This window comes from Bos grunniens, chromosome 8 (genome assembly GCF_055505025.1).
Source record: "Bos grunniens cultivar Pamir isolate PY7600 chromosome 8, Bosgru_T2T1.0, whole genome shotgun sequence".
Lineage (NCBI taxonomy): Eukaryota > Metazoa > Chordata > Mammalia > Artiodactyla > Bovidae > Bos > Bos grunniens.
The window spans coordinates 22,946,151-22,969,274 of NC_141172.1; the positions used below are offsets into that span (position 1 = coordinate 22,946,151).

Sequence of the window (23,124 nt, forward strand, 5' to 3'; positions counted from 1 at the left end):
TCTTCTGTTTCATCTCCTGCATTGGCAGGTGGGTTCTACATCACTAGCACCACCTGGGAAGCCCTATGACAGTATACAGGTCCCCACAACATGGGTCCAAGGGTCTCCCTCATGAGTTCCTTGCCCTTCAGGGATGGTTCTGGCTTTCTAACCATGAGCTTATATATATTCTCTCATCTGTAGACAGTAGACTGCAGGCTCCTCTACTTATTTCATCTCTGGGTGGCCTAAGACCTGTTTATTTTTAATGATGCCATTAACTGAGGCATACAAAGGAATAATTCAGAGGCCATTTATTTTCTCTCTTAAAGAGAATCTGCAAATAGTTCCAGAGGCTTTTTTTTTTTAAGTGACGAAATAATAGCTAGTAATAGCTCCAATTTATAGAGTGCTTACTATGTGCTAGGCTCTATGTGAAGTGTTTTATGGTAATTGTCTTAAATAATTGCAAACTGGTGGCATGCAGGCCAAACTGGCCTAGGTGGAAACTCTGTTTTCTGCACATAAATCTGAATGTCTTTAAATGGGACCTGCGTTCTTCAGTTTTCTATAGTTCACAGTTCAGTTTAGTTCAGTCGCTCAGTCGTGTGTGACTCTTTGCGATCCCATGAATTGCAGCATGCCAGGCCTCCCTGTCCACCACCAACTACCGGAATTTACCCAAACTCTTGCCCATCGAGTTGGTGATGCCATCCAGCCATCTCATCCTCTGTCGTCCCCTTCTCCTCCTGCCCCCAATCCCTCCCAGCATCAGAGTCTTTTCCAATGAGTCAACTCTTTGCATGAGGTGGCCAAAGTATTGGAGCACTCCCTAATTTTGACCCCTTTCAATTCAGACCCCTGGAAGCAGTTGCATTTGTGATTTCTGCTTTTAAGCAGCCTAAAACAGATGAAATAGATCATACATAGTCCCCATTTTATTACTACATAGTCCCCATTTTATTACTGAGGCCAAGAAAGAATATGCAACTTAACTAACACCACACAGTTGGTAAGCAGGTTAGGATTTGAAAACAAATTCTTCTGACCAGGGAACAATATTAACTAATATTAACATACACTGTATTCCCTACTGTCATGGCGAGGTTTCCACAGGATGGTTTAGTATTTTTCTTTAAGGACAATGGTCACGATGCATCATCCCTTTTTTCCTGTCCCCTCACTTCTTTGCTCACTGAGCAGCCGTCTGTAAAAGCTACTGGCATGGAGGTGTTGACCCTCCCACCTCTGCCTCTCTCACAGACCTCACTGCCATTTTTCTATATGGCCAACAGCTGTAAACTCACCTGTGATTACGATTTCAGTTCCTTTGGTTTCTGGATTGGAAGATGCATGAGAAAAATGCCAAAGTAGAAGCTTTTAAAGACAAGACAGTGGGACTTGCCACTGGCCCAGTGGCTAAGACTCTGTACTCCCAATGCAGGACAGCTGGGTTCGATCTCTGGACAGGGAACTAGATCCCCCATGCTGCCAATAAGGGTTCACATACCAAAACTAAAGATCCCACATGCCATAACAAAGACCTGGTGCAGCCAAATAAATAAATATTCAAAACAAAAGAGTGGCTCTAGTGGCATCCATCTTTATGGCTTTATCTGGCGACACAGAAACTGGTCCACGGCCACTGAGCAACAAGAGTAGGCTAGTATGATTGCCGCTATCTTAGTTAATATTGTTACCAAAGAGTAGCAATGGTTTGGATATGGCTGACAACTGGACTGAATACCAGTACTACTACTACAGTGAAGACAATGACAACTATGGCAGAGCTGGCCAACAGGTAGTAATGCTCTCCCAAATATCCAAAATCACCCACCACCTAAGGGTGACACTTATCTTTTATTTTATGCTTGTATCTTTTCTGATTAGTTTGTAAATGATAGTTTTCCAGGTTGGCCAACATCCCTGCCTTATATATCTTGAATATAGAATATTAGCCTCAACTTATTCATTTATTTATTCACCACTCATTTATTTAACAAATGCTTACCAAGTGACCAAGTATTAGGAGCTGGGATACAGAGCGATTATAATTTCTAGTATTAATTCTACTACAGGGTTTTCAAACAGCAGGACACAATTCATTAGTGAGACATAAAATGAATTTAGTGAGTCCTGACAAGCACTAAAGAAAATAAAACAGAATAGAATAGAAAATATCAAAATGCACTTTGGGTATTATTTTATGAACATTTCTTTCCACAGGATCTATGAATGCATCGTGAACATCCTGCATAGCATTGTAAAAAGCATTTCTTACAAAAGACTGAGATCAAAAAGCATTGAAAGCTACTGGTCTGGTGGTCTAGGGACGGGGCTATAGAGGGACAGCTGCTTGAACAAGAAGATGACCAGATGGCTGAATTACGAGGCTTTACTTTGCCCCTCAGGTGTTTTCCAGTAAGTCAACAGATGTCCACAGACTGAAAAGCACTTGAAAATACTAGTCCGAAGCTCTTTAGGTTCAGATGCTTCATGCTTCAGGACTAGATCTCTTTTTTGGCCTGAAAACTGTCTCCTCTTTTCACAGTGACTGAAATTAGCTAGATATACAAACACACACATGTACCACATACATGCATATATTGTTATACTTTCTTTACATTTGTAAACTCCAAGGCTTTTCTTATCAGGCAATCCACTAACTCTAACCACGTAAGATCATATAATCACATTCCAATGCCACAGACAGCTTAAATATTTACAGGGTTGAATGGGAACCAATAAATGTGAAAAGGCAGTCAAGTTTGGCAGCAGTGTCGGTAATTCAGGAGTAACCTGCTTGCTGAAGGCCAAAGCCGGAAAAACCAACTGTGGGTTCCAACAAAGTTCACATATCTATTCTAGTCCCAACGCTTGCGTGTGTGTATATGTGTTGTGGGTGGGAGTTCAACAATTGTTTATTTTTTTTTAAGCCGTTTGTGAGGTCTCCTCCCAATTGCTTTCCAGGTCTGTGCTTGGAATTTTCTGCCACACATTCTCAAGATTTTTAACCAAATCCAGACAGCACAGTCCCATTTTGTTTGGATTTGTGTTCCTTTAAGTAGTCCCCCAACCAGGCTTTGAAGCAAGCCCCCAGGATGATAAATGGGAGAAACTCACACCTCCTGGAAGGGCTGTGATTCCACTCTGTCTGCCTGGAGTCTAAGCAAAGCAGCTCTAAATTGATTTACAGAGACAACTGAGAAAATGGGAAAGCATTTCCGTGGAGATGCGGCAAATTAAAGGCTAGAGTAGTCAGCTTGGTCTTCTTTGACTCTTTATTCTGCCCGAGTAGCATAGTCTTTTACAGTACAGAAGTTCCTAGCTCTAGGATGTACATGGGCCTTAGCTCATTGGAACATATGTTTCAATTCGAATGGTGGGCACTCCTTAAAGACATCCCTTTTTGGACACATTGCCCAGCCATTTGCCTTCTCTGATTAAGGGGCAGGAGGTCCTATTGTTTTCCTTCCTGGTTTGTTTTTGAGGAACAGCTGCTTCTCTGGGCATTTGGCTAACTCTTCTCTAATCCTGAACAAAATCACCAAGCCAAGAGCTTGGTAAATGAAAAAGTAGGTAACTTAAGGCCAAGCAGGTTGTGCCTTTTCTCCCACAGATGAATGTTTTCTAAGCAAGATCAGAGAAAAAGTACTTGACCATAACTTGAATTGGTGATGGTAGGTGGGGGAGTTTCTGAATGCCTGTGAAATGAACCAAACTCCTTGGTTTCCAGTCCATGTGAAATCTGAGGTCATAAGTGAGTGACAGCTACAAAGATTGTGTAATTTCCAAAAGCAATCATTGCTACCCAGGTAATTATTAACAGCAACCAAGGCTGGTAATTCTGTCCCTTTTCTCTATCACCTCCTGTTTACCTCACTTTGGAGTTCCCTTTGTGTTTCCATGCAAATGCAGAGGGGTTAACATTAAATATGCTTTAAAAGCAGGTATGGGAAACCCATCCTTTGTGAATTGAATTTATTAACTATATTCCGTTGCACTACTTTGATATTATGTCAAATGGATCATTTCAAACCTTTGACCAAGCATTTTATTTCCATGTTCTTGCTCAAATCTATTATGAAAACCTACAGTGAGTGTGCTTTAACAGTCCCGTCTGTTGTAGTTTTTATAATTGAGTAAGCTGATTTTTCAGACTGCTCAGTATGTGAATGACAGTAGATCCACAGTGTCATTTCATGTTCTCTTATGTTAGTAAGTGAAACATATAGCCCTAATTAAATTTAATATTTTATTCTGATTTTTCTGGTGTTGACCCCAGACCTCCTCCCACTTCATAGTCATACCCGTCCCATATCATCTTCTTAAATCAAACAAGTTAATTCAGGTGAACATGCCTAGACAGATGTCTGGTATATAATAGGTACTTCAGTATATGATTTTACCCCTTTCAGATCTGTAATATTCATCCTTATTAGCAAGTAAACACCTGTTCAAGGGAATATCCAAGGCTGGATAATAGCATCGCACCAGGTTTGTTAGTTTGGCTGGTTTTTAGTAACAACCAACTCACTTTCCTCACATCAAGTTCTTGGATTAAGGTCCGTTAGAGGGAGGGACCTGAGGGAGTTGAGTTTGGAGCACAGTTGAGTCCAACCGTGGAGGCGAGTCTGCTGAGAACTAATGCTGACGCAGACTGTCCTCTCCCAGCTCCTGACAGGCAGGGTGGGAAGCGACGCTAGTGCAGAGGGGACCGATGGCTCCTCAACTAATAATAATATTATGAGAGACACCAGATGGAAAAGAAGTAAATGGCTATAGGGAGTAGCCCAACACGTGAGGGCTACAATCTGAGCTGGAGTTTGGGAGGAAGTTGGAGAGAAAAGAGCACAAGAACAACGGACAGAGTTTTCCAAACAGGAGGCTGCACTGAACCCATCCGTGTGCTTGCAAACTTCTCTGGTACTGCAGTCTGATTCTGAGTGAACCTGTGTTGTCTCATTGCTTCGTCTCTTCCTAACAACTTTCTCACCATGGAAACACTCCAGGGCAAAGAGAAACAGAGCTCCTTCTCCCGGTACTGCAGCTTCTGTCAACCCGCCTGGATTTCTACAGCTGTGACAGCTGCCTTGGATTTTATCTTGTGTGCATGCATGAATCTGTGTAAAATTATACACACACACATATATCTGTATATATATATATATATATATATATATATAGCCTTCCCACAATTCCTCATAAAGAAGGAAATAAATATTACTAAATGCTTTTGTTAAAAAAAAATGGATTGTACACACACACACATCTACCTGCATTTCCCTCCCAATTTATGTAACTCCTTTAAAAAGGGAAGATATTTAATTATTTGTATAATAATAGTTACTTATTTTAACATGAAAATATTCATCTTTCAGTCTACTACTCCTGTATTTCAATATGTATATACAGAAAATATATAAATACACTTATTCATATTATGTCTATGCACACAGTATGTGGTGTCAAAAGTACTCATGTACTCATGAGTGTAGACAATGACTCAACTTCTGATCTTCAAGGGGACAAATGAAAAATAAAGACTAGAAGGAAAGTGCCAGGTAGGAAGGGTTCTTCCCATATATTCTCATTTAAACATTGTTGAATGTAATGGAGTCTATGATTTAACAGTTTTTACCTAAATTTTAAATAAAGGTACAGATAGCATAAGAGGAGGAAGACTGCAGTCTCCACCTAGAGATGAGCTCTTTAATGCCTTAGTGCATACATTAGCCTTGTACCAATTCCTCCACACACACCTGTGAAACGCAAGTAGACACATACTTGATAGATAGGCACACAGATAGATTAGATAATAGGTAGGTAGGTAGATAGATAATAGTTTTATAAAATTGAAATCACACAAGGCATGCTTTCAATATTTTTAAATTAATTATACTTTAACATAGAAAAGATTATAATTATTAACATGCACATGTTATTATGAATATTTAGATTGATTTTATTTTGATTCAGATCTATGCCTTTTTGAAGTTTAAATCTGTTGCCTTTTCATTAGAACAGTACTTGTTTCCTTAAGTGTACAAGTAGTAAATAAAACACACATTTATACTGTGAAAATTACAAGAGGGAGCCCTCTTTTATCTCCCCTAATACCAAATTACCCGCTTCTCCCTCCCTGGACATTCTCACTGTCCTCCCCAAAGATCTGCCACTCACAGGTGGGAGTGGATCCTCCCATACCTTCTCCTAAACATTTATGTGTGTGTATGTTGTTGGAGGTTTTTTGTTATATTCACTTTCAACAAATCAGTCACTGAATTTAAATACATCCTCTATGATTTAAAAACACTTAGTACTTTGAGAAAATATTTATACAGCTTTAGTTGAGGAGTAAAATAAATCATACATAGTTCATAGTTTATTTATCTTGAATTATGCATAGGATTAGGTTAAATCTAAAAAATCAGTCACCTCAGATCCTTTTTGGTAGTGGATGGATATGGGTGAATGTAGCAAAAATTATAAGCAAAACATATTCAGGAAATCACTTGGGAATCAATGTAGAACTCCACTCACTTAACCTCATGAACTGTTTCATAAGTTTCTCTATTATACATCTCACTTATATCTTGAGAAAATAGCTTTCTAATCCAAGTCCTAGAATTAGATATTGTATGTATCAATCAATAGAGTATCTATTACATTTTCATGTTTTTCCTAAAAACAATATCCTAGTGAAAGGATTCTGAGTTCTTTAATAATACAATAGAATCAAGCTAAAAATAACATTTTGATCCTGTAGAAATCTGATATTGCTAAGAAAGGGGATGGATTATATAGTTAGGATAAACAAGGATCTACTTGATATCATTTTTTACATTCCTTTCATAGTTTAAAAAGCACTGGTTTAGATTTTGCATTCTGTGGTGCAGACCTACATTAGTGAAATTGTCATGTATACTTTTTAAAATTTGCTTATTATACTTGTGAACATTTTCAGGTGATCATAGAAATGTCTAAATAGCTAAAGCTATACTAGCACAGTCCAGTATTGATCCCATCCCACTCAGAAAAATTCATTTAAAATAGAAAAAAAAAATCTCATGTAATGGGATTGTAAGCTAGAAGCTTAAGTGCTATAATAAAATACACTCTTATGCAAATACAGTCTTAGATAGTGGGACTTTTCCTGCTGCCTTGGAAATGGTGACTGGGGCCTGAAACTGTAAGTAACAAGATTCAGGGACCCTACATTCCAACACCTGGGGCTGGTTCTCATCCAGGTCTACTAAGAGATTAGCTCTGCTATCACCATCCACTCCCCACTTCTTATATCCATTCACATCTATATGAGAAGACGGGAAGACAGGGTCATGGAGGGATGAAAGAAACACTGGAGTTAAAAGTCTTAAGCCTGGGGATATTTTACACTGGATCAACGTAACTAAGCTGGAACTAAGTTTCCCAGAATCCCCTTCTTGGTAAGGTCTGGGCTAGGGTTGGCCACAAGAGAAATTCTCTTGGGAACAAAAGGCAGAGGTGAGGGAGCAGCCATCTTTGCTTTCAGAAGATGAGATGCTATTGCAGCTCAAGCATTCTGCTGGAACCTGCTCACTGATTTCCAGGCATAAGGCAGAAGAGCCCAGCCCATGACTCTTTTGTTCTTGTGAGATTTCCTGCTTCAGCTGAACTCTTGGGTCAGACGTACCTTCTGTGTCATGACAAAAGGCACCAGCTTCCCCTGTCTTTGAAGCTGGAGACAGTGAGAGACTGACCCAGATTCCACTTCATCCCTGTGGGTTGTGGCTCATCCTTGCTCTCCCCTACTTTACTTCCTTCTTTCCCTTCTGACTGCCTGACCTGCTGATGTTAGTCTCAGTATCAGGTTCAAAAGGTACAGCTATAAATGAATCATATGAACATAAAGGAGCATTCAAGAGAATGATTTAGAGATTGAAGGTTCCCCAATGAAGGGAAGACTAGCATCTCTTCACTTAAATACATGCTCTTTTGATGGGCACCGTGAAGACTCCCTTTGGTCCTGCCAGCATGGTGAAGCAGAGGGTGGAGAGAGAGTAAATGGGAGAGCTCAACGCATCCTCTAGAGTTTGGGGCTTGAGTGACTATAGAGTCTGGGATCTGTCTCATTCTTGGAAGTTTCTGATGACAGCAAGATAGCCCACAGCAGTTTATTGTGCTTGAGAAGAAATCAGGCATGAATTCCCACCCACCTTATCATTGAGAGTATGTAAAAGGATTCCCCAGGGCTTCATAGCAGGAGGCAGAAACCCTGGGGCTACCAAGGTGTCTCCCAACTGATATTTACCCCATCTGGAGAAGGGATTGAACGTATGGAACTCTGTCTACAAAAGTAACATGACTGCCCTTCAGGAATAGAGGGATGGAATGAAGATGGCCATCACCTCCTGAAACCATGAAGAGACTATCCCATGAGCACAGGCTACCAGTGGCAGACAAAACCAGACCAAGCCAGAGATCAAAGATGCCTCTGACTATAGACAGGCAGTCAGGACCCCTACCTTCTCCCCTCTTTCCTTTTCCAGAGGATCTACAGACCCAGAATTGGATGGGGCTGAGGGAGAGAAGGTATCCCAGAGTCTGACCCAGGAGAGAAAGGAGGAAAATGAATTAAAGGAGAAACCCACTTGATTTCACTTCTGCAAGTCTCTTGAAATATAGACTAAGCCTGTGCTGCAGAGAAAAGGAGAGGAGATCTGTAATAGTTTTGGGGTTAGACTTTCAAAGTGGGCTGAACTAATTCCTTTTTAAATAGCTACATTTTTAACAGAAACTAATGGGATATGCCCAAAGGGGCCTCTGACATAACAGTTTAGAACAGTGATTAGTGAAAAATAAAACCATGTCATGTTAGAATCCCCAATGCATTCAGACTTCAATAAAATTGATACTTTATAGATATATAAGTGGATTTATATACACATACGGATATGTTTGTGGATTTGTATACACATATAGTCATACATGTTCTTCCCTGGTGGCTCAGAGGTTAAAGCGTCTGCCTGCAATGCGGGAGACCTGGGTTCAATCCCTGGGTCGGGAAGTTCCCCTGGAGAAGGAAATGGCAACCCACTCCAGTATTCTTGCCTGGAGAATCCCATGGACAGAGGAGCCTGGTGGGCTACAGTCCACGGGGTCGCAAAGAGTCGGGCACGACTGAGAGACCTTACTTACTTATAGTCATACATGTACATACCCCCTCGTTTATATGAAGATAACTGAGTTGGATAGGAAAGCTTGAGAACCTAGATTAGTTTCAGCAAATATGTGGCACATGTATATCACCCGTCTCACCCCACCTCCATCCCTTGCCCAAGGCAGACATTACTAATTGATCACTGCTGTCTTTCACACTGAGCCAGGACTGGAGTGCAGAGTTCTTTTCAAGCCAACATTCCAGGAAGCCACTTCCAAGAGATCAGAGTTGGCATACAAGATGAAACTTGTTTATCATCCTGTTCAAGATTCTAGAACACAAATCTGGAACAGGGAGTCTGATTTTAAGCAGCCATGAAAACTATGCCTATTATTTACTCAGAGCCTATTTATTCTTTGTTGTCATCTACTTGCTAAGTTGTGTTCAACTCTTTGCAACCCCATGGACTGTAGACCACGAGGCTTCTCTGTCCATGGGATTTCCCAGGCAAGAATATTGAAGGAGGTCGCTGTTTTCTTCTCAAAGGGATCTTCCCAACCCAGGGATCAAACCTGTGTCTCCTTCATTGGCAGGTGGATTCTTTACCACTGAGCCACCACCAGCTGTCACCTAGTATGTCAGTCCACAGCATGAAAGAGTAAGCTAATTAATAGTGAGGATTTTATAGAGTAAATAGCGCTAATAGTAGAAAGCCAGGATACTGACAAAAAGGGTGACATAGTAAGAATAATTTCCATTTACTTTACATTTTTAACTTTGTTCCAAGTCATATGTACAAGTATTACAATTTATTCCCATTTTGTAGATGAGAAAAATTTAGGCTCATGGAACTTAAATGACTTACCCAAAAACACACAGCTGGAAATCAATCCAGGTCTTTAAATCTCCAAAGTACGTATTATTTTCTTGGCACCACAAAGAATTTTCCAAATTGCAGCTTATATATTTCCAAGAGAATAGCAGCCTGGTGTCATGTAATGTAGGAGCAGATAGTCCCTAGACCTCAATGAGACTTAAAGGCATACATTTTAGAAAACAATAATACGTAGTTTCTGATGACTACCCTGTCATTAAGAAAACCTTGGTTAACATGCTCTTTAAGTGAGGAAGGTGGTAAATTAGAATTTTTAATTTTTGAAATTAAAATACTATAAAATATTAAAGAAGAGTCAATGTATATATATATGTATATATATTGTATTACACTACATATAGTATATCATGTAGTCCACTATTAAGCCAGATAAATTGAGTGACTACGCTTGTGTATAAGTGCATGTATGTGATATGACATACATGAATTTCCTAAGAGAAGCTATTAAAATGCTAGTTACCAGCTGATCCTATGCCTCCCACCCCCCAGAATTCAGGTCATTTTCATATATATGATCAATAGCCTTAAGTTTTTTATTTTTTGAGAAGCGAGCAATGAGATCCTCGAATTTCTGATCATTTTTAACAATTTATCTTTTTCCATCTCTACTCCATCTTTAGCACCTGGTTCAATCATTAGCCCTTAGTTTCATAGAATAATTTCACATTTGGCCAACAAGGTAGAATTATTTTGTTCCACTCCACCCAAAAGAACTTCTTTCTGGGAAAAGCCTCCTTTGATACACTCAAGAAATGCACCCCCTTCCCAAGGTTTTGGAACCTTTCCCTTTGGGTAGGCAACATGCTGGATGAGTTGAGGTTTTCGACATCTCAGAGACCTGAGTTTAAGTCTTGCTCAATATCTTCATAACATTGTCATACTGCATGAAGTAAGACAGAGAAAGAGAAATATCTCATATGTGGAATCTAAAAAGAAATTATACAAATGAGCTTATTTACAAAACTGCAGACTCAGACTTAGAGAAGGAACTAAAAGTTACCAGGGGGAAGAGTAGGGGAGGGTTAGTTAGAGAGTTTGAAACTGACATGTATACATTGCTGTATTTAAAATGGAAAAGCAATAAGGACCTACTGTTTAGCCCACGGAAATCTGCTCAATGTTATGTAACAACCTAAATTGGAAAAGAATTTGAAAAAGAATAGATATATGTATATATATATAACTGAATCACTTTGCTATATACCCAAAACTAACAACATTGTTAATCAACTATATATTCCAATGTAAAATAAAAGGTTTTTTTTTTTTTTTTTTCTTCAAAAAAAGCAAGTTCTTAACTCTGTGACCTTAGGCAAGATATTTGAACTTATTTCCTCATCTGTAAAATGGTAAAGCATTAGTGTCTACACCTTGGGCTGCTGAGAAGATTAAATGAGCTAACATATAGTATAAGGCATATGCACTTCCCAGAGAGTTCAGCCGGTAAAGAATCTGCCTGCAATGTGGGAGACCTGGGTTTGATCCCTAGATTGGGAAAATGCCCTGGAGGAGGGCATGGTAAGCCACTCCAGTATTCTTGTCTGGAGAATCCCCATGGACAGAGGACCCTGGAGAGCTGAGCAACTGAACACATGTACACATATATAGTATAAGTGACAGAGCAAGCCCTCAAATCAAGTTTAATTATTACCACTGCTCCCTAAGCCCTTCTACTTTTAGGATTGCCAGGTGATTGATTGTCTTTGTCCCCATACTTGCCATGGATAATTTCCAGGATGCAACAGTTTATACAAAGGGAAAAGAGCCTCCCAGTTAGACTTTATGGTCAATTGTGGATGAAGGGAATGGTAATGTTTTATCTTTGAGGTGCTTATCAGATACTCAGATTAAAATTAAAGAGACTGTTCCAGGCACTCTTCTCTCCATGAATTTTATTGTGACATTTCAATGCTCGACTTTGGATATAGCCCATCTATTTCCACAATAATTGGTAACAAGAGCTATGGTTTGGGAAATTATTTCATTGTGCTAACTAACAGACTGGAGCACTAGGAAGAAAAATCTCTTATTTAGTATTAGATCCTTGAAGGAAAGAGAAAAAAAAAAGTTTTTTTTAAGAAATGATATTGTTTTCAAGTTTGCCTCTTTCAGAAATCTTCTCTTTATATCAACTCAAGTTCAATTATGTAATCCCAAAGAAAGAAAAGAAAGCTCACCGTCTTCACAGCACATTGTTGGGACTGCTTAATAAAAGCAGTGCCTGCTTTGTTCTGTTATAATCCCCCATTCTTTGGGATTTAATGAGACAAGATACTGTATTTTGAAATGAACACTTATACAAAGGCAAGTCGATTTCCTTTGGGGATAAATCCCTTATTAAACTCCAGCTCAACAAATTTAAATATAATAATGGCTTTGACTAAATCTGTATACAGTGAAATCCACTAATGGGGACCACCCCATAGTTCAATAAAGCAAAACAAAACAAGAGAGTCTTTTAGGCAGGTGGTCTCGTAACACAGATTCGTGATAGCTTGTGTTCAGTTATTAACTGGAATGATTCGTGGTAAGACAGAGTCAACACTGTTCTCCTTCCTTTGTAAAGAATGTCACCTCTCTTTCCTCCCTTTTCCCATCGCAAATTCTTGGGTGCCCAGTGGTGCACCCAGCTTCCCTGGAAAAGGGCAACCACCACAGTGACCACAGGCCCAGCTGAGCCCAGGTCAGTGAAAGTGATTTTACGCCAGCCAGAGGGAAACATCTAAAGATAGCAGTTTAAAGATTACGGGAGAAAAGCCTGTTATGTGTGAGCACAGTCCATGCTTTCTCATCATCCTTTGACTGCTTGGTAGAAAGACTTGTTTTGAAGGGACCTGAATCTACTTTGTACATATTCAGAGATAAATATATGAAAGAATATCAAGACTAGGAAAATCTTCCTCAAAGCAAAGAGAAGAAAATCATCTCATAATCCTAGCTCTCCAGCCCAACTACTACTTGCTTAAAAAATATAGACAAATACCTTATACACAGTTGTTATTATTGAGATTATGCTGTTTTTTATCCTGCTTTTTTCATTGACTATCTCCTGTTAATACAGTCTTAGTAACTGTCATTTCAGTGATGGTGCCATGAGTTGGCAAACTACTTCTCACCAGCTCAATCTGCTTTTGTAAATAAAGTTTCACTGGAACTCAGTCATGTCTATGTACTGCCTATGGCTGTTACAAATGGCAAAACTCAGTGGTTGTGACAGAAACTCTATGGTCTACAGATCCTGAAATATTTACCCTCTGGCCCTTTAGATAAAAAGTTCATCAACCTCCACATACTTTTCATTGAGTTGAGATCTATAATTTATGTAACCAATCCCGTGTTTCTGAATATTTAGTTTCATTTCTCCTTTATTCTTGCTGCTACCCCACTGAATATCAGATTTTTACATTTTTTTCTTTTTTAAAAAAGGATTTCCTTAACCTAAATCCTCTAAAGTAGGATTACTACATCAGGTATGAAAACTTTGATAGCTCATAATCTCATTAAAACCTCATTAAACAAAGCTATATGTCTCATAATGGTGCATTTCTCTGACAGCAGGGTATCTACCACATGGACACGGCTGTGGACTTGGGCTGACCTGTGGATACACAGCTAATTGCTGGAGGACAGTCTCAGGGGCATAGTCTTAATCTTGCACCTATTGTCACAGCCCTAGTTTTCCAATGTGAGCATGTGTTATGTGTTCTACGGTTTGGCTAGTTGCCACGTTATCACCTGCAGTGACCATTCTCCATGCATTTTGTAGGGAATCCTCTCTTATGGGATTTGCCACACAAAATCACCTAAGCACAATCTTATGACTTTGACAAACATAAAATGAACACCAAAGAAGCAGGTAGAATGAGCTTCATAATTTTGAGGCCTGGAGAAACATGGCAAAAGTTATTAAGAATTTCAAGATGGGAACAGCATGGCATTGAACCAAGCACAGCACCCTCCCCAGTGCATGGCACTGTGTGAATGCACACCCACGAAGCCAGTTCTACACGTGGGCAGAGTGTGTGTATGGAGGCCACCGCTAGTAAGAACCCTGCTATGTACAGGACAGTCAGCCCCTGCAGGCAAGCCCTGCTGGCATCATCAGATGCAGGGAGCGGGCAGGGATGGCAGAAACATCTGGAAGAAGGATTTGGCCACTCTACATCAAGAAGAGGGAAGGTCAGGCACTTCTGTGGCCTCCTCAATGACAGCCACTCTGAATAAACCAATCTGGAGTCCCCGTCACCTACCTGTCCTTTCTGTGGTTAAGAGCATGAGCTCTCAGAGTCCGACTGCCTGAGCTGAAGTCCCTGCTGACTGCCTATGAGATCCTGGAGAAGTTACCTTGTTTCCTCATCTGCAAAATGGGTTTAATAAGAGTACCTGTCTTGTATGGTTTGCTTTAACAGTAAGTGTAGGAAAGATACTTCTGTTTTCATGTCTGATCATCCCCTTGGGTTATCAGTGGATTTTCTTGGCGTTACACTATGATCTTTTCAAGTGGATATTAAACTGATTATTTTTACTGAGGGGAAAAAAGCAGTAGACAGTGTAGAAGAAAATGCTTTTTTTTTCCTCTCTTTCTTTCCTAACACAGAAGCAACACGTGTTGTACAAAGACATAATCTAATTGCTGGTGAGGCAGTGCAGGCTTGTCAGTCTGTGTACACACAGTGCTGAGGAGGCACAGGGTGACAGTGTGATTGGTCTAAATATTACTCCTCTGATGTCTAAGTCTTGTGGTGCAAAGCAGAACACCTGCCTACCTGCCTGTGCCCAAATGCAAAAAGTGATGGAGCTGGAAGCCATAGAAGGAATAGGTATCTCCTGTGGTCACCAACTCCCTCTGAGCTTCTGTGGCAGGTCTGTGGGTTTCTATGTCATGGTGACTTCTGAGATTTCTATCTCGCTCTTCAGCAAGACTGAGTAGAATCCTTGAGGATTATTTACAGGCAGCACAGAAGGTGCTCCCTAAACTCTAATCCAAGGTAAGTTTCCTCCCTGTGACAACTGCAAGGCAGTCTGGATCCAATCTGCCTGGTCAAGCCTGTCTCTGCCATTTGCTAGCTCCATGCTAGCTATGCACAGGCAAGTCAGTGAAGCCCTCTGTTCTTTCACTTTCCTTGTCTATAAAATAGGGAGTTGTTGTGAGCAAAATCCATGTCCTGTGCTTAGTGTAGCTCTTGGCCTATAGAAGCACTGTGTGGATATTAACTATCATTAATATAAGGTAGAATGACATCCGCTGAGTACCAGCCACATTCATACACATTCATTCACAATGATCTTTGTAAGTAGGAATTATCACCCCCATTTTTTAGCTAGGAAAATAGTCAGAGAAATGTAGTTTTCTTGTCCCAGGTCACACAGTCAGTGATTAGCAGAGTTGGGATTCCAGTCCCCAAGACTACAGTCTCTGCTCCTCTCCATGCTGCCCTCCCCCGTCCCGCACCCCCCACAGCTAGTCCTTAGCCCATGAAGATCCTGAATTGGGGGAGTACCAGTATGGCTCTTCTGTCCCCTGCCAAAATCGCCACCAGTAATCACAAGAAGGAGTGGGGAAAACAGGTTCCTCCTAGATGTCACATTGCCAGCTGTGGGCACGGACTGCACTTTATACCCCCTGGGTCTTGCTGATGAACTTCCTCTGTGACTCTGACTCAGAGAACTTTGGGGCAATAAACAGGAGGTCAACCCTGTAATTCCTAACTGCTTGCTCACTGACTGCTTAGGGAGAAGCCGTGATGACAGCTGGGATCCTTTCCATGATGAGTAATTGCCCTGTCATACAAATCTATTTAGACCACATCCTTCTGGTGCACAACCACCAGTTGATTTAAGATGCAAACCTTTGTATAGCTCATTGCCAGAGGGATGAAATATAGAGCTTACCCAGACTTTTCTTTACAGTATTTATTGTAAATCATTAGTTTCTCTGAGTTGCTACCCATATATCAAGCAATTCCTACCCAGTTTTGGGTGCTGAAAGAATTCTGTGTTTTTCTAGAAAATGTATCATTTGTCCAAGAATGTAATTACTATATACTTAAAAAAAAATTCCACACTCATATATTCATATGGGGAAGCTCAGGCCCAAGGACACCCAACTAGCTGGGAACAGTGAATGTGGTTTTCGATGCAGGAACCACAGGTCTTTGGGGATGTTTAGGAACATGGATAACAAATACCTCATCTTCCATTAAGGCTTCCAGCCAGAGAGCGGAGCGGGGTAAAGCTAACACTCAGCATTCTTCTGCTCCAAGCTTTATGCTAAACACTTTATATAAGACCTTTAATTATTTCAGCAGCCAGCCCCAATCAGTAGGTGTTATCATCTTCATTTTATAGACAAGTAAACTGGGGATCACTATTCTCATACCATGAAGCAGTGGAACCACAATCCATATCCCAAATAATCAACTTGCACAAGTCTCTCGCCACACACAAAGAGACTCCGTGCCCCAGCTAGCTGATTCCTGGCTTGTACTGGTCTGAGTCTTCCGTGGGTGGCTCACTAACAAATAGGATGGCTGAGGTCCCCCATCAGCAGGGCTGCCATTGAATGTCAGGGAGGAAAGCCGCCGTGTATAGCAAGCATTTTCATCTCGCCACCAACGAAGATCAAGCACATGAAATCTGAATCCCCCCAGGGGTGGGAGAAGGAGTGAGGTTCCATTTCCCCCCGGCCATTCTATCCGAGGCATACAGCAATATGGGCAGACAATTAGTATGAACGGATTTGCGCAAAATACCAAATCTGATTGATGCTGAAAGCACACCCAAGCAGGAGCACACAAAGGGGTAGTGAAGAAGAGGGGTGGTCATATGTAGCAGGGCCTTCTTAAAAATTCTAATCCTCATAAGCTTCTGAGGAAGCTGCTCTTTTCACTGGGCAGGTTTTTAATATTTATTGCTGAGGGCAGTTTTAATCCTAATGAAAATAGCATGTCCCCAGGAAAAGAAGTGCTGTAGCTCAAAAGAACAAATGTGGCTCTGATGTTTAAATGTCTCACAAGGCTCACAGAGGGTAGAGGTGACCCGGAAGTGAATCACTGAAAGGCTTCAGGAAGTACTACCAACAGAAAAATGTTGAGCTCAAAATGGGATGTGTGTAGACCAATTCTGGCTGAGTTATCCCCTGAATGGAAGGGCCCAAACTTCTTGGCAGAAGAACAATCAATATAGCTCATAGGTGAAGAGAGACAGATTCGAAATTCGTCTGCCAAGGTTTGAATCTCAGCTTTGCCATCTCTAAGCCTCAATCTATGATAATTATGATTACAGATCTTATTGATTTCTTGTGGAGATCAACTGAGACCATGAATGTAAATCACTTAGCACAGGCTCTGGCATAGAATAAGTGCTAAATAAGAGATATGTTATCATTATAATTTTTATTATTTTACAGCTTATCCCCAATATTACTAGGGTTTTTATTTTTTATTTTTGCCCAGAAAATGAGGATGTCAGATATGAAGAGCTAGCAACTAGGAAGACCTGTTGGAGAGAGTCAGAGAAAATTAACGATTTATCTTCTCTTGATAAAACCAGGATTCAAATTAGGATTAAGTTGGGAAGGAAAATAAGAGTTTCATGCCTGCAGTGAGAAGCAGTGGCAAATTAACTGTTTATACAAATACTATTTCCATTGGCAGAGAAAATGTATTGGTAGAATCCAACCGTGTCATCATATGGGATCTAAGAAGTGAGCCTGTGTAGCATTGCGAAGACTAGACATTTGTTTGCCAGGCCTCCAGGTGCTGTTGTATGCCAGTTTTTCCAGCAGTGGAACCATTTGTAAACACTCAGTAAATTCTGTGACTTTCCTCACCAATGAAAGTGCATCAGCAATTGAGAAAACCTTCTGTCTTTGGGTGAGTGTGCATGACTCCTAACCTGTCCTCTGGTCTGCTCAGTCTCCCAAAATATGGGAACTCAGTGTCCTTCCCCTGGGCTAAAGTTTAAGGAGCATCACCCTGAAAGATTACAGTGCCTACACTCCCATAAGCAAGTAAAAAGGAAAACAGTATCGAATCATTAGATAACCTCATCTCTCAAAATGGCATAGATCTCAGATGTAGGATGGCACTATGGTATATTCTAATTTCTCTTTCCCTTTCTCTCTGTGCCCCTACTTTGCTGGTGCTGTAAACTCATGCAGAGTCTGAATATTGAGAATCCAGCACCAACATTAGATTATAAAAATATTTTAAAAGAACTAGCAAAGGTCCTCTTCTAGACTGAATTCTAGACATTTCTTTCAGTCTTGAGAAAAATACCTCTTTTTGGTTCTTATTCTCCAGAGACACACCTAGCCAAAGGGCTCTATACTGTTTTCTTTCCGGCTTTTTACACCATCTTTGACCTGTGATATTGGCACTGTTTCCTAACCGGTTGTCTCCCTCTCCTTTGCCTTCCCTCCTCTCTACTCCCTCCCCTATGCTGTTGCCACAGAGTGCTTTCTAAAATTCAAATTGAATGATGTCCCTTCCTAGTTTAATACCTTTCAATGGCTCCTCTTGTCTAGACCTGTGATTCTCAAACCAGGGGAGGGGTCCTTCTCTAGGTGAGGAGCCTCACATGATAAATACAATGGATCTTTTGTAATGCCATTGGTGATAAATTTAAAACATAATTTTTACATTAACAAATGAAAATATGTTATGGAGTAGAACACATAATTTTCCTGGCTGTTAAAGATGAAACATGGAATTCCAAAGGAATTTCACACTTGGGGTTGTTGGCTCCTGACCAGGAACGTATAGAGATAGGCAATCATTCCCTTAAGATTTTAAAGTGGAAACATTGGTGAAGCACTGACCTGCAGGATAAAATCAAACGCCTTGGTGCAGAGCTCTCTGAAGTCCTGGAGCCTGCTTTTCCTTCCCAGCTTCATATTTAATTTCCCTCCTCATTAGTTACAACACTCCTCACTTTGTGCAGTTCATGAACAACCCCACTTACAAGTGTCTTTGTTAACTCCACCCCCTTAACTCCATGTCTCTGAAAGACCTGTCTTTAGGCACTCATCTTAAAAAGTTGGACCATGCTCTTCTTGTGCAAACTTCTCTTTCCCTCACCCAGAGAGCCCAGTCCAGCTGCCTGTTGAGAGTGGGATCCAAGAGATTAGCTCAGCAGTGGGCACATGCCTGTTCATCTCCAAAGCAGGCAGAGGCAGAGGCCAGCCTGCCTTGACTGCACATATCCTGCCCCATCTCTTGAATGTTAGGAAAGAGTGAGTGACTGAGGGCTGGATGCTGTAGATATTCCAACTAGGTTGCATGTGACTCCCCCACTTCTCAACTGGATGGTCTTGGACCAAACACTCTGTGCTTCCAATTCCTCATCTGTGGAATGGAGATTATAACAAGATAACAATTTCATTAAGAAGGGCCAAGAGTTCAACCATATTAAATGCTTCAAAGACTGACACCTGACCAAACATTAGCTATTATTATCGTTAAACACCTGCTTCCACTGGGAGAAAGTCTGTTCAAAATACATAATATCCTCATGGAAATTATCTTGGTCCCCAGGCACACCCACAAGGTGCTCTCACAGCCTGTATGCTGTGGTTCAGGACAAGCATATTCTGGGGGGCAAATTCAGCTCTTTTGTTTTTCCCTTCCAGAGGACCAGGGACTTTCTGATGTACGTACCCACAACCTCCACCCTCTCTTTTCTTTGGGGCATGTGTGTTGGAAAATGTGACTAAAATAGGAATGTATTTCTAAGGAAAAGGTTGTAAGGGAAGAGTTTAATGTTGAGTAAGATTATGATTTTTTACTTGACACCATTTACATACCCAGTTTATTATTTCTAAGTCCAGAAGATATTCATGGAAGAAGAAAGAAAAAGAAGGGAGCTGAACATTTGCTGCAAGTTCAAGTGCAGGTCTTCAACCCTTGCTCTTCCAATAATCCTGCATGAAGGGCATCATTATCCTTATGTGGAGAAAAAACCCTAAATCCCTAAAATATGAGCTCACACCAGAATTAAATCTCCTCACCATCCCACAGATTAAAAAAGACTGGCATTTCCTCCTACTGAAACTCAATATCCTTGATGTTTTAAGACAAAAGGTGTTACTTCAGTTACTTTTCATTAACACAATCTGCATCCTCTGGAAACAGACCCTTCAAAATCTCACCCCTCTCCCTGCATATTTGAAGAGACTTCTAGAGTAAAGTGTGTCTCTCTCTGCAGAGTGGCCAGCACAGGCTGGCTTCGGGTCAGGCTAAACGAAGAAGATAGGAAGCTGGTGGACCTTGGCACACAGAGCCATATCATCTGCAGGTCAGTGAGTGGCAGCCAGGACCTGTCCTCACACCTGCTGAAGTGTTTAGAGGCCACCAAGAAACTGCTCTGCTCCTCACTTGGGCATTCCCTTCCAGCTTGCCAGCTCCTGACTGGCTCTCCATCCAAGAGTTTGAACAGAGTCAAGAGCCTAGTCATCCCTTCCTCCCAGGCATGACTGGTTAAGCCCCAGTGAAGGAGCCAAGGTTAAAAACAACAACAACAACCTTGCAGCTGCTGGACCCACAGGTGCCCAACCCATTCAGGCACAAACCAATTGGCCATGCTCTAGCCCGGAATTTGGATGACTCAGAGTGGAGAATGGGAGCCTGGTCAAGACTCTGGTCCTCAGAACTGTGTTGGTGGTTAATTACCCTGGTCATCTACGCTAAAGTTCTCTTTCCATAGCCTTTTGCCAATGGTCACAGTTTGTTATTGCCAATTAATTTAGTTCTTGGCAGAGAGGACTCTTGTTTTGAGGTAATGAGGAATTGCAGCGTCTCTCCCTGATGGAGAAGTCTGTCTTCACTCCTCCTCTCAAAGTGTCTTTTTCAAATGGAAGCAGAGTGCAGAAGGCTGCTGCAGTAGAAAAGCCACTCACCCGCAGTCAGCCAGTTCTCAGCTCTGCTCCCTGCCAGCTGCATGAACTTCTGCAATCTGCTTGGCCACTCTTCACCTGAGTTTCCTACCACACAGAGCTGCTGTGGTTATTAATTCCAAATGAATAAGCCAATGGTGGAAACGTGCCTGGTGAAGACTGGGGGCTTTGTCTTTCATCTCTTCCTGTGTCTCAATCTGATCACTTTCACCATGGGCATTGACAGTGTTCCGTAATCAATCTCTAAGCACAAATTCAAGGCTCTTTTGTTTGTGGTTTTGGGGGATCAAGTGGTAATATTCCGGAGGGGCTTAGCATCTTACTGGGGACAGAAGACTTAGAAAAAGTAGGACTGTCTACAGTAAAACTCTCAATTACCCATGCACACTCTGGACCCAGAGCAGGCAGAAATCTATGTGGGCTCTGGCTATCTGGCTCAGTTGCACGGAGGAGGTGATGTGGAATGAGGTCTGCATTGGCAAATTGCCCTGAGCAAAGCAGGTACCCTGTGACATTTAACTGTGCTGAATGATGTTTAGTGTGCAGAACAAATAACTTCTAGTTTACAGCCCAAGCAGAATAACACTGAATATTCCTGGATGGTAGAGGGCAAATTTTAGGAAGGACAAGGACAACATTTTTAAGAGTTATAAATTGACTTTCATGTGGATTAGAAAAAAATTAACACATGAATTGTGTGAGTTTGTATATTCTATATCCTGACAGAAAACTAAAGCTTTAAAAAATGTATTGATTTTTAAAAAACTATTAAATAAGCAATATTAAAGGTAGTCTGTGATATGTCAACAATCAGTCCTGTGCGGTATGTGAATGACTGAAGTTTGAAAAACTCTGCTGGAAGGAACAGAATTCATCTGTGGATACCCTGTGAATGAAAAGATAGGAATCAGAATCTTTACCTCTCTACTACATAAAGCTGTGGTCTCAGGCAGTTGCTTTCACCTCTCTGTGCCTCATTTTCCTCTTTTATTAAATAGGAATAATGATGCTACCTAACTGGCATGCTGCAGTCCATGGGGTTGCAAAGAGTCAGACACGACTGAGCAACTGAACTGAACTGAATGAAGATTAATATCTATAAAGCATTTGTAACACTGCCTGGCATATGTTAAGAGCTCATTTAGAGTAAGAAAAAAAGCCCAAAACCCATGAGGGTCATATTGGTCTGGGGGCTGCCACTGACTAAGTGAACCATCCAGTAGGTCTTTGAGAGCAAGTGTTAACCTGCCCCCCATGATGCAAAATGATAGATCAACAGATTCCACTGTGGTTGCCAGGAAGGGATTCCCAGCTCTGTCATTCAAGCCCTTGTGGGTTATTTAAGGTCACAAGTCCTTTACTGTATGATTAGAGAAACCACAGACTTGGGCAGCTGGGAGCATATTTCTGCCAATGTAAAATGCTGATGTGATTCTACAAACAGAGGCATAGGTGGTTTTTTTTCCTGTGGGGCAAATAAGACCCCGATCAACTGAGCTGAATTTACTCTGAACGCTTGTCAGCTCCAGTGAAATACTGGGCTCCCCTGATTCTTCCAGAGGTACATGAAATAATTAATCAAACCTTATCTCTGTTTTTTTAATTCAGTTGATAAACATTTTATTCTGACAATTCCAAGAGCCTGATAATTTAATTGGGGTGGTACACAGTTTGTATAAAAAGGTATTTGGTTCCATCCAGAGGTAGATATAGTTTAGTATTCACCTACACTGCATTTTCAACTTATGGTATATACCTGCTGGTTTCAGAATTTTTTAGATATCTTTATTTAGCAGCGCATATCAAATGAGCAAGCCCTGTGACAGACACAGAAATGCTGCCAAAGATCTGCTGAGGAAAATAATGCTCAAAATTCTACCCCCAAGCCAGCACCACACCCACACTGCCAGGACATCCCCCAAGGCCTAAGGCACTGTTCCCTTGATGATTCCTGATATACCTTAGTGTTTTCATACCTTGAGGAGTCCTGTGTCAAACAATCCTACTTAACACAAGCATGTTTGATAATGGCTTCCTTCTGAGGAATAATTTTAATGTTTCCCTTCAGTTCAATTCGGTCACTCAGTCATATTTGACTCTTTGTGACCCCATGTACTGCAGCATGCCAGGCTTCCCTGTCTATCAACAACTCCCGGAGCTTACTCAAACTCATGTCCGTTGAGTCAGTGATGCCATTCAACCATCTCATCCTCT

At 41.0% G+C, this 23,124-nt stretch overlaps 1 pseudogene; it reads left to right on the top strand.

Annotated features, from left to right (window-relative positions):
* Window positions 1–1,702: 1,702 nt before the first annotated feature.
* LOC147366835 (putative monooxygenase p33MONOX) overlaps window positions 1,703–23,124 on the top strand; it is a 58,253-nt pseudogene continuing 36,831 nt past the window's right edge.